The sequence below is a fragment of the Ahaetulla prasina genome, chromosome 2, assembly GCF_028640845.1.
Source record: "Ahaetulla prasina isolate Xishuangbanna chromosome 2, ASM2864084v1, whole genome shotgun sequence".
Lineage (NCBI taxonomy): Eukaryota > Metazoa > Chordata > Lepidosauria > Squamata > Colubridae > Ahaetulla > Ahaetulla prasina.
In genome coordinates, this window is record NC_080540.1 from 6795492 (window position 1) to 6806034 (window position 10543).

The 10543-nt window shown below is 47.9% G+C and overlaps 3 non-coding genes across 3 annotated transcripts; all 3 read right to left on the minus strand.

Annotated features, from left to right (window-relative positions):
• Positions 1 to 695: 695 nt before the first annotated feature.
• Positions 696 to 767, minus strand: TRNAE-CUC (transfer RNA glutamic acid (anticodon CUC)). The gene has a single exon. It is a non-coding gene; the product is annotated as a tRNA-Glu (tRNA).
• A 2155-nt stretch (positions 768 to 2922) lies between these two features.
• Positions 2923 to 2995, minus strand: TRNAV-CAC (transfer RNA valine (anticodon CAC)). The gene has a single exon. It is a non-coding gene; the product is annotated as a tRNA-Val (tRNA).
• Positions 2996 to 3236: 241 nt separating this feature from the next.
• Positions 3237 to 3310, minus strand: TRNAN-GUU (transfer RNA asparagine (anticodon GUU)). Its single transcript has one exon. It is a non-coding gene; the product is annotated as a tRNA-Asn (tRNA).
• Positions 3311 to 10543: the final 7233 nt, after the last annotated feature.

A 10543-nucleotide genomic window follows, 5' to 3' on the forward strand; every position in this document is an offset into this window, starting at 1 on the left:
ACCCCCACTCTTCTGGTCAACAGCCAGACCCCTTGACCCCTTGTGCTCCAAAGATGTGGGATATTATTATTATTATTATTATTATTATTATTATTATTATTATTATTATTATTATTATTATTATTATTATTATTATTATTATTATTATTATTATTATTATTATTATATTTGTATACCGCCCATCTCCCGAAGGACTCAGGGCGGTTCACAGCCAATAAAACAACAGAAAACATATAATACATATAAAACAGCAAAAAGAATAGACAATTAAATTCAGTTGATGCCTTAAAACTTTTAAATACAAATTTAAAACCCATTTAAACCCCTGATTTAAAAACCCCAATTTAAAACTACGTTCAAGCTATATGACTTCCCCTCAGGCTCCCTGAAGAGCTGATGCCAATCTCTCTCCCCCAAGTGGACCACAGGGAACTCTGCGCCCTCCAAGTCTCTTGCAATTCCCCCCAGTCAGCATCTGCCTTCTTTGAAGGGCCAAGGCAGGCTGGTTGGAGGGAGACTCTATCAAGCCTGCTGAGCTGGGATAGGATGGTGGGGGGTGGGAGGAGAAAAAAAATGGGGGGAAAGAAAGTCAGACTCAGGACAATTTTCTGGCCAGTTCAGCTTACTTTGCTGTGAAAATGAACCTCTCTGAAAATTCTAGCTGCAGAATGATGAATCGGTTGGAAGCAAAAGCTTTCCCTGGCCGGGAATCGAACCCGGGCCGTGGCGGTGAGAGCGCCAAATCCTGACCACTAGACCACCAGGGAAAGACATTATGGCTTTCCTCCCTCCAGTTCTCCTTGGAAAAGGCATCAACTCCAACAGCAGGAAAGGTTTCAATAGAACAGGATCATTCTCTCCTTTGAGACTGTCTCTCTGCTTGGAAACTCCCACTGCTGGTGGCCTGCAGAGGCCCCTGTCCTGCTCACCCAGGCTTTCAGGAAGCAGTGGGGGGCAGATGGGGCTTCCCTCAAAACGTTCTCAGAGTTCCCAGCATTTGAAAGGTCACCAGGTACTTTATTTTCATGCAACTGACGAGCTGCAGTTGGCAGCTGTCTCTTGGCATCCCCTGCCCTGCAGGCCCGGAGAATGAGATGCCTATTTCCTTTTCTCCAACACCCCAAAGGCGAAAAAGTCATTGGGCCACAGCTGATGCCCCAAGACTCCCTCCAACGAGGAACAGGGCTGACAAGGGGGAGGAGAGTCCTCTCTCCAGCATCACCCAAATGTCTTTGGATCTCAGATAAGGGAATTTGGAGACCTGGTTTTTCCAGGCTGGATCAGATGGGCTCGGAACAACGATCCAGTGACGGTGAAGGTGGTGGCTTTTCAAGGCTCCTTTCCTGGCTAGGCAGCCTTGAAAGAGGTTTTGCAGGGATTCATGGAGTGAAAAGAGTGAATTCTCTGCCCCTGTTGACCTTTTGCATGGGAGGAAGGAGGAAGTGTGCTGCTGCACTCCTGGAACTCGGGCAAAGCAGTGGCCCATGGGGTGGGCTCCTGTAGGGCAGGGGCTGGCTCAGAGGCATTACTTTCAAAGGAACATGGGGGGAGGGGGCTCCTGCAGAGCTCATCTCCTGGGATGCTTGCAAGATGCAAACCTCCGTGGCTGGGAAGAAGGAAGGGAGACTCCAGCATTCCAGCCCCCTCATCTCTCCACTTCATGCATGGCCGAGGATGGCCATAGCTAAAGATGCAAAGGAAGAACTGGAGGAGGAGACCATAATAGGATCTCTGGATCTTGATGCTCTGGATGTGAGAAACAAGGCAGGCAGAGGAACCAGAGTCTTCCTCTGCTCCTTTCCAAATCTTAAGTGTCTGAAAAGTTTCCCAGATGCCAGCAAACTCAGGGCTGGCTGCCAAGTGCTTCTTTCCTGGCTCCTCTGTCCATCAAAAGGAAAGCGTTCTTGAGCCAGCTCTGTGTGGTTGTGTCAGTGGGCAGTGGTGGGTTTCAAATTTATTTACTACCGGTTCTGTGGGTGTGGCTTGGTGGGTGTGGCTTGGTGGGCGTGGCAGGGGAAGGATACTGCAAAATCCCCATTTCCTCCCGATCAGCTGGGACTCGGGAGGCAGAGAATAGATGGCGGCAGGGCCACTCATAATTTTTATTACCGGTTCTCCGAACTATTCAAAATTTCTGCTACTGGTTCTCCAAAACTGGTCAGAACCTGCTGAAACCCACCTCCAGTATCAAGCAAGAGTGCCAATATTGTATCCCAGGTTCAAATCCTGCCTAGAAGAGTTCTTAATTTTCTTTTTTCTGAAGACAACATGACTGAATCAACAGTTTTACCCAGAAGGGACCCTCGGCTAAAAGAAAAAAAGCTGGTTTCTATGAATTGGTGAGCAAACGGACACAAACACTCACATAATCATCCTTCATTGTCCCTGAACTTAACCACTCGCTGCCTGTAGTGATTTGAAAGTACTCCTGGCTGCGATCCAGGCTGTGTGATAAAACCTTTGACTGAATGGTCAATGGATTCCTATCACCATCCTGAAATCTACAGTGGAAGTTCCACCTGTGCGGTGGGGAAAGGCAGCCGTGATCCACTGAGCCAAGGAGTTTGGCCCATCAAGCTTGTCAAAACAGCAAAAGTCTAAGCCCAGTTCCAGAAGTTGATGAATTTAAACTCTCCTGTCACTCAGTTTAGACGTTGACCAGGACAGTCCTAGAAATGGAAGATTGCAACTTCTCTGGACTGCTGCGGAATGCGAAGCCATAAAACTCTTAAGGCCTCTGTTCTTTAGTTTTTGGAACAAAACAACTAATCTTCTTTGGTCAGTGGCTTAAAAGCATCTTCTGCTTACTCATTCCCTTTTGGATAAGGGAGAAGAGAAAATGGGATCTTTTTCTACGGGGGGGGGAGGTATTTGCCACACTTACTTGGAGCTTGGAAGGGCTGTAGTGCTGAGAAAAAGCTGTGTTTCTGCCTGGTTTCGAACCAGGGACCTTTTGCATGTGAGGCAAACGTGATAACCACTACACCACAGAAACCAGAGGTAGGAGCACCTCTCAACTGGCCTGCCCATCTCTTTGGCTGACCATTCCAGACTGTTTTTTGCAGAATAAGACAGGTTAAAGGATTGCTAAACCTTAGAAACATGTGCTCTCCAGAGCAGAGCGCTAATGAAGCAGATGGCTAAATATTTAAATCTGGCAGGAAAAAAATAGAGAGGGTGGAGTCTGCAGTTGCAAGATATAGCAATCGATAAACCGTTCAATTTATCAAGCAGGCCGTCCCTGGGTGGGCTCGAACCACCATCCTTCTGGTTAACAGCCAGACGCGCTAACCCATTGCGCCACAGAGACCTGGCACAGGCCTCCCTCTCGGCTCCCCCCACCTGAGCATCCATTGCTGGGCTGGCTAGACAGCAATCAGATAATTTGGTCCCAAGACTCAGTTTCTTCCTCTCTCCCGCCATCATATGGGAAAAGAGAAACCCTGGATATATAAATATTGCTTCACTAGAGACAGATTCTCAACAGCTGTGCCAGTGGTGTAGGGGCATCATGCGGGGTTCCCAACCTTGCGACCCGGGTTCGAGTCCCGGCTGGCGCAGGTCTCCTTCCACCTTTTGCTCTTCTAGGATATACAAGCAGCACCATCAGACAAAGTTTTGATCCCGGATTCGGTTTCCAACGAGAGAAAAAGAGCCACGCCCTTGGTGGGCGCCATGGACCTCATCTTGCATTTTCAGCAGGAATGACAAACGTAGAAATAATTTCCTGAGATCCCCGTTCTTGCCAATGAAGGTGCGATTCGAATCCAGGCATGGAGAGCATAGGGCATTCGCAGTTCAGCACTTTTCCCACTCGGCCATTGTCCAATGGGAAGGCTGGAGTTGTTGTGTCCCACTCCTCCGCTGACGGCCGGGTCAGGGAAATCTGAATCAGGCGTGCCTCCGCAGTTCTGCCAAAGTCCTAGCAAAGTCCTCAGGGCAGGCAGGAGACCAGAAAGGGACTTCAGCAAGATATGAAAGGGACTTCAGCAAGATAGACTTTGCCTGACTCAGAGAATGCCAGAAAGCAGGTCCTTTATATAGGCCATGGAGTGTGGCTCCATGACTCAGCACTTATCCAGGCCTGCCCCTCCCTTCCTTCTGTTGCCTCCGCCTATCAAGTCTTCTGACGCGAGGGTCACTCCAATCAGCAGCTGTTGGAAATAAACTTTCCTCAGGCTCACATGCTGTGGAGGAGGGGGAGGGGTCTAGCTGCTCCGTTTGCCTGGGCATGGAGCCAGGGCTGGGGCCGGGGGGGTGCTCCCTCCTCTGCAGCCTGCTTGGACATGGAGCCAGGGCTGGGACCGGGAGGTGCCCCCTCCTCTTCAGCTTGTCTGGGCATGGAGCCAGGACTGGGGCCGGGAGGCATACATTCCTCCATATTCGGGAGCAGATAAGAAGGCCCCGGCTGCTGTGAGAGTGGACAAGACACAACACCAAGTCTCTTGCAATTTAAGACTTGTGGACTTCAATTCCCAGAGTTCCTCAGCCAATCCACAAGTCTTAAAGTTGCCAAAGTTGGAGACCTCTGGTCTATGGAGATTTTCAATCATCCAGGTCATGGTTGCTGCTTTTTCAGGAGGCAACTGGACTTAGTTGTTTTTCTCTGAAGACATTTCGCTTCTCATCCAAGAAGCTTCTTCAGCTCTGACTGGAGGTGGGGGGATGGAATGTCTGCAAGGATTATACATCCTTCCATTCCCCACCATCCAATCAGAGCTGAAGAAGCTTCCTGGATGAGAAGCGAAACGTAAAAAAGATGCTGAGACTCTAGAAAGAGTGCAGAGAAGAGCAACAAAGACGATTAGGGGACTGGAGGCTAAAACAGATGAAGAACGGTTGCAGGAACTGGGTATGTCTAGTTTAATAAAAAGAAGGACTAGGGGAGACATGATATCAATGTTCCAATATCTCAGGGGATGCCACAAAGAAGAGGGAGCCAAACTATTCTCCAAAGCACCTGAGGGTAGAACAAGAAGCAATGGGTGGAAACTGATCAAGGAAAGAAGCAACTTAGAACTAAGGAAAAATTTCCTGACAGTTAGAACAATTAATAAGTGGAACAACTTGCCTGCAGAAGTTGTAAATGCCCCAACACTGGAAATTTTTAAGAAGATGTTGGATAACCATCTGTCTGAGATGGTGTAGGGCTTCCTGCCTGGGCAGGGGGTTGGACTCGAAGGCCTCCAAGGTCCCTTCCAACTCTGTTGTTATTATTATTAAAAACAAGGAAGTCCAGTTGCCTCCTGAAAAAGCAGCTCTGGAAATCCCTGCAGTAATCATCTGCCTTTTTTGAAGGTCCAAGGTCGGCTGTTTGCATGGAGACTCTGTCAATCCTGAGGGTGGAGTGGGATAGGGAGAAAAGAGAAAGGAAAGGCAGGGCAATTTTCTGGCCAATTCAGCCTATCTTGCCATGTGTTGGATTTCAATAATTGCACACGAGACTTGACATGGTTGCCAGTGTGAGAGCAACACCACAAGCGAACGCGCAATCGTGTTCACACATCTTTATTGTTCCTCTTTTACACATGAAGCATTTGTATAACATGAACTACATCCACGGAACTACATCCACATGGAGGGAAGTATGCAGTGGAGTACCCCAGGGCTCTGTTTTAGGCCCAGTACTCTTCAACATCTTCATCAATGACTTGGACGAGGGGATAGATGGGGAACTCATCAAATTTGCAGATGACACCAAGCTGGCAGGAATAGCCAACACTCCAGAAGATAGGCTCAAGTTACAGAAGGATCTTGACAGACTTGAACATTGGGCGCTATCTAACAAAATGAAATTCAACAGTGAAAAAAGTAAGGTTCTACATTTAGGCAAAAAAACCAAAATGCACAGGTACCGTATATGTGGTACCTTGCTCAGTAGTAGTACCTGTGAGAGGGATCTTGGAGTCCTAGTGGATAACCATTTAGATATGAGCCAGCAGTGTGCAGCAGCTGCTAAAAAAGCCAACACAGTTCTGGGCTGCATAAACAGAGAGATAGAATCAAGATCACGTGAAGTGTTAGTGCCACTTTATAATGCCTTGGTAAGGCCACACTTGGAATATTGCATCCAGTTTTGGTCGCCACTATGTAAAAAAGATGTTGAGACTCTAGAAAGAGTGCAGAGAAGAGCAACAAAGATGATTAGGGGACTGGAGGCTAAAACATATGAAGAACGGTTGCAGGAACTGGGTATGTCTAGTTTAATAAAAAGAAGGACTAGGGGAGACATTATAGCAGTGTTCCAATATCTCAGGGGTTGCCACAAAGAAGAGGGAGTCGGGCTGTTCTCCAAAGCACCTGAGGGTACAACAAGAAGCAATGGGTGGAAACTGATCAAAAAAAGAAGCAACTTAGAATTAAGGAGAAATTTCCTGACAGTTAGAACAATTAATAAGGGGAACGACTTGCCTGCAGAAGTTGTGAATGCTCCAACACTGGAAATTTTTAAGAAAATGTTGGATAACCATCTGACTGAGATGGTGCAGGGTTTTCTGCCTGGGCAGGGGTTGGACTAGAAGGCCTCAAGGTCCCTTCCAACTCTGTTGTTATTATTATTAAAAACAAGGAAGTCCAGTTGCCTCCTGAAAAAGCAGCTCTGGAAATCCCTGCAGTAATCATCTGCCTTTTTTGAAGGTCCAAGGTCGGCTGTTTGCATGGAGACTCTGTCAATCCTGAGGGTGGAGTGGGATAGGGAGAAAAGAGAAAGGAAAGGCAGGGCAATTTTCTGGCCAATTCAGCCTATCTTGCCATGTGTTGGATTTCAATAATTGCACACGAGACTTGACATGGTTGCCAGTGTGAGAGCAACACCACAAGCGAACGCGCAATCGTGTTCACACATCTTTATTGTTCCTCTTTTACACATGAAGCATTTGTATAACATGAACTACATCCACGGAACTACATCCACATGGAGGGAAGTATGCAGTGGAGTACCCCAGGGCTCTGTTTTAGGCCCAGTACTCTTCAACATCTTCATCAATGACTTGGACGAGGGGATAGATGGGGAACTCATCAAATTTGCAGATGACACCAAGCTGGCAGGAATAGCCAACACTCCAGAAGATAGGCTCAAGTTACAGAAAGATCTTGACAGACTTGAACATTGGGCGCTATCTAACAAAATGAAATTCAACAGTGAAAAAAGTAAGGTTCTACATTTAGGCAAAAAAACCCAAAATGCACAGGTACCGTATATGTGGTACCTTGCTCAATAGTAGTACCTGTGAGAGGGATCTTGGAGTCCTAGTGGATAACCATTTAGATATGAGCCAGCAGTGCAGCAGCTGCAAAAAAAGCCAACACAGTTCTGGGCTGCATAAACAGAGGGATAGAATCAAGATCACGTGAAGTGTTAGTGCCACTTTATAATGCCTTGGTAAGGCCACACTTGGAATATTGCATCCAGTTTTGGTCGCCACAATGTAAAAAAGATGTTGAGACTCTAGAAAGAGTGCAGAGAAGAGCAACAAAGATGATTAGGGGACTGGAGGCTAAAACATATGAAGAACGGTTGCAGGAACTGGGTATGTCTAGTTTAATAAAAAGAAGGACTAGGGGAGACATGATAGCAGTGTTCCAATATCTCAGGGGTTGCCACAAAGAAGAGGGAGTCGGGCTGTTCTCCAAAGCACCTGAGGGTAGAACAAGAAGCAATGGGTGGAAACTGATCAAGGAAAGAAGCAACTTAGAACTAAGGAGAAATTTCCTGACAGTTAGAACAATTAATAAGGGGAACGACTTGCCTGCAGAAGTTGTGAATGCTCCAACACTGGAAATTTTTAAGAAAATGTTGGATAACCATCTGACTGAGATGGTGCAGGGTTTTCTGCCTGGGCAGGGGGTTGGACTAGAAGGCCTCCAAGGTCCCTTCCAACTCTGTTGTTATATATATATTATGAAAAGTTATATGGCGTGATGGGAACGGCTGTTGTCACAGATGTGAGACATGAACTTTGGCTGAACCCTCCCTCAGACCACCCAGGCATGACCAAAAGTACAGAGTATGTAGGAAAGAGATCGAAACAGCTAAAACTATGGTTATTATGCTGATGTGGAGTGGAGCGTCAAGGGTGGTGTCCCATAATCTCTTGACCCTATCACTGAAGCAAGTTTTAATAGAATTATGAGATGGGTCAGGATGGCCAGCCTGGTGACCATCTACTCTACAGCCATGAAAATGAGCCTCCCTGAAAATTCCACCTGCAGAATGATAAGATAGGTTGGAAGCAAAAGCTTTCCCTGGCTGGGAATCAAACCCAGGGCCGCAGCGGTGAAAGCGCTGAATTCTGACCACCAGGGAAGGACAAGGCAGCTTTCCTCTCTCCAGCTGCTTCTTGGAAAGGGTATCAGCTCCAGCCTCGAGTTCTGCAAGTGGGGAGGTTTGCAAGAAAGCAGGAGTGCTCCCTTCCCTTGAGACGTTCACTTTCTCCCTGCTTGGAAAACCTCAAGTGTTGACGGCCTGCAGAGAAATCCCTGCCCCATCACCCAGGTTTTCAGGCAGAATAATGGCCAGGTGGGAGTGGAGACGCTTCATCAAAACTTCCTCACAGCACCCGTCGATGCCAAGGTTGTTAGGCTTGCTACCTTCCAGCTGACTTGCTGCACATGGCACCTCTCTGGTGGCCTAGAGCAGGGGTCCCCAACCTTGGCAACTTTAAGCCTGGTGGACTTCAACTCCCAGAATTCCCCAGCCAGGGGTATTCTAGGAGTTGAAGTCCTCCAGGCTTAAAGTTGCCAAGGTTGGAGACCTCTGGCCTAGAGCAGGGGTCTCCAAGTTGGCAACTTTTAAGACTTGTGGACTTTAACTCCCAATTTTTTCCCCCCCAATTCTGGGAGTTCTTAAATTTGTTTTCAAAAAAATTCTGGGAGTTCTTAATTTTTCCCCCCAATTCTGGGAGTCTTAAGGTTTTTAATTTTAATTTGTTTTCAATTCTGGGAGTTGAAGTCCACAAGTCTTAAAGTTGCCAAGGTTGGAGATCCCTGGCCTAGAGGACGAGAGGTTTATACACTGTCTCCAACATCCCAGAGGTAAGGGGCCATTTTGATCCAAAGCTGATGCCCAGAGCCTCCATCAAGGAGGAAGAGCCCTCCCTCATCAAGTGGGGGATGAGGAAAGCCCCACCCACCCACCTGGCATCACCCAAAAATGAGTTCGCTTGGAAGCTCTTAGAATGAGGAAATTCTGAGGCCTCCTTTTCCAGATTGGATTAGGTCGGATATTTCCCGTACTTTTCTTGGAGCCTGGTTTCAAACCAGGGAACTTTTGCACATTAGCTAAAGTATTTTTCGGAGTATAAGACGCTCCAGACAATAAGAAACACAAGAGGAAAACAAGAAAAAGAAATCTGCCTCTGCCTCCCAGCAATTTTGCCTTGTTGCAGCAAACAGCCTGCTTTTCTTTCATTTTCATAATAGTTTGATTAGCACAAGAAAAACAAAAAACCCTGCTCCCAGCAATTTACCTCCTTGCAGCAAGCAGCAGAGGCCTGCGCAGCAATAGGCAATGGCAATCCCTGCAGCCTGAAATAGCTGAGAGTCAGGAGGCCAATCAACTTGTGGTAATTAGGCTGTGCTGAAGCTGAAATGGGCTGTTTCTTCTTGCTGCAAGGAGGTAAATTGCTGGGAGGCAGAGGCCAAAGGGTGGGGGCCAGTGGGTGGGCAGGGCTACGTTCGGTGTATAAGATGCACCCAAATTTTCACCCCCTTTTGGGGGGGGGAGAAAGGTGCGTCCTATACTCCAAAAAATACAGTAAGTTTGATAACCACTGCACCACAGGAACCAGAGATATGGATAGCTTTCAACCTGGTACTGGCTACTCAGGAGGTGACACGAGGCTGGCTCCAGAGGATTATCAATGCTTCTTTGTTGGAGGGAGTTTTCCCCGCCGCCTTGAAAGAGGCGGTGGTGAGACCCCTCCTTAAGAAGCCTTCTCTGGACCCAGCTATTTTAAGTAACTATCGTCCGATCTCCAATCTTCGCTTTGTTGCGAAGGTTGTAGAGAGTGCTGTGGCTCGACAGCTACCCCAGTACCTGGATGAAGATGTCTATCTGGACCCGTTCCAGTCCGGTTTCCGACCCGGATACAGCACAGAGACGGCTTTGGTCGCATTGGTGGATGATCTCTGGAGGGCCAGGGACAGGGGTTATTCCTCTGCTCTGGTCCTGTTAGACCTCTCAGCGGCTTTTGATACCATCGACCATGGTATCCTGCTGCGCCGGTTGGAGGGATTGGGAGTGGGAGGCACCGTATATCGGTGGTTCTCCTCCTATCTCTCCGACCGGTCGCAGACGGTGTTGACGGGGGCAGAGGCCGACCGCGAGGGGCCCCACTTGTGGGGTCCCCCAGGGGTCGATCCTCTCGCCCCTTCTGTCCAACATCTATATGAAGCCGCTGGGTGAGATCATCAGTGGCTTTGGGGTGAGATACCAACAGTACGCTGAGGACACCCAGCTGTACTTTTCCACCCCGGGCCACCCCAATGAAGCTGTTGAAGTCCTGTCCCCGTGTTTGGAGGCCGACGGGTCTGGATGGGGAGA